At 43.7% G+C, this 1623-nt stretch overlaps 1 pseudogene; it reads left to right on the forward strand.

The window, feature by feature from the left end:
* The first annotated feature begins 288 nt into the window (after positions 1-288).
* On the forward strand, positions 289-1143 carry LOC138514011 (DNA repair protein complementing XP-A cells homolog; annotated as a pseudogene).
* The last annotated feature ends 480 nt before the right edge of the window (positions 1144-1623 follow it).

The raw sequence follows: 1623 nt of genomic DNA on the forward strand, positions 1-1623 counted from the left end.
CCTCTCCCTTGATGATGTGCCCTCATTTGACTGGGCCCTGCCATCTGCAGGAGGTATGGTTGGAGTAGACAGGGGATCTGTCTGCCCTGGCAGCCCCACCATTCGCCTACAAGGTGAGACAGGGGATTTGGTCACCGCATATTAATACCCAATGCCAGAGCTTTCTCTGTATGCACTAATGTTCACTTCTGGGCTTCTTCTTTGCCAGTCTCTTTGGTATGTGTTGTGTTTTTCATATTGGCTGTCTGAGTGGAGTGTGTTCATTTATGATGCCGAGAATTCACAAACATGGAGTATAAGGAAATGGTGACCAAAAGCCTGAATGCTGATGTGGAGCAGACAAAAGAGGCAGTGCCACTGCTGGCTGCTGTATGGGCTAAGGTGAAACGGAACTGTCAGTGTGCTCTAATGCAGCAGCAAGCATTTCTCAACAGCCATCCCTACCCCAGTGCTTCAAAGACGATTTCCAAAGTCCTGCCAAAGATTCGACACACAGGCGCAGGGTTCTTTCTTGAGGAGGAGGATGAAGAGCAATATGAGTTGGGTAACCTTGTGCATCAACCAGGACCAGTGCTGGAGTTTGATTACTTACTCTGTGAATAGAGTGACAAAGTGTTCATGGATTTCTACCTCAGCAACTACTTTGACATGGCAGTGTGTGACACTTGCAGAGATCCAGAAGGTTCATAACCAAGAGTAAGGCAAAGCAAGAGTATCTGCTCAAAGATTGTGGTCTGGACGTAAGGGAGCCTGTGCTCAAATTTGTTCTAAAAAAGAACTCCCACAATTCCCAGTGGGGTGATCTGAGGGTGGGGTGATCTGAAGCTTTATTTAAAAGCACAAATCATAAAACGCTCCCTCGAAGTTTGGGGAAGGGAAGAAGCACTGCAGGAGGCAAAGGAAAGGAGACTAGAGAATAGAGACAAACTGAAACAGAAGAAGTTTGATAAAAAAGTAAAAGAGTTACGACGAGCTGCAAGGAGCAGTCTATGGAAAAAAGAGACCACTGCCCATCAGCATACATATGGACCAGAAGAAAACATTGAAGATGACATGTGCCTGAAGGCATGCACTATAGGCGACCTTGAATTAACATTTGAGAAAATGGAGTTCTCCGATAAAGCATTTGGTCAGATCTTTTGAGATGTATGTTTTAGAAGCTTAAATTAATTTGGCATAAAAATAAAGTATCTATTTATATTAGCTGTCTGAGATGTCACTCTTGGATGCTGATTTCTCCTTGGTACTTGTTTTCATTGGGTCCAACATGCCTTTGTGAAAATGCATTTATTAAGGTTAGCCTTAAGCTCCTCCATTTGTGTTTCATAGTGTAGAGAAGGTGCTATATATCACCAGGCCCCCACCCAAGCTGGGTGCAGATGGCATGGTGGGCTGATCAGTGCTTCCAGTATCGCAAAAATTCTAGTGCTTTTTGAAGATAAAGGGTGCATATATGGTGACATATATTTTTGGGGTCAGAATGACCCAGGAGAGTGTCTCAGGTATTACACGTACATTATGAATATCTAAAATGAAGTCTGAAATCTGGATAGAAAATGAGTTAGGTACAAAAGTAGATTGGTTCGCCGTTTGGTTAAATGTCCGTATCTAGGCTGAACAGGC

Source organism: Ambystoma mexicanum, chromosome 1p, assembly GCF_040938575.1.
Source record: "Ambystoma mexicanum isolate Mex_15411 chromosome 1p, UKY_AmexF1_1, whole genome shotgun sequence".
In the NCBI taxonomy this organism is placed as follows: Eukaryota; Metazoa; Chordata; class Amphibia; order Caudata; family Ambystomatidae; genus Ambystoma; species Ambystoma mexicanum.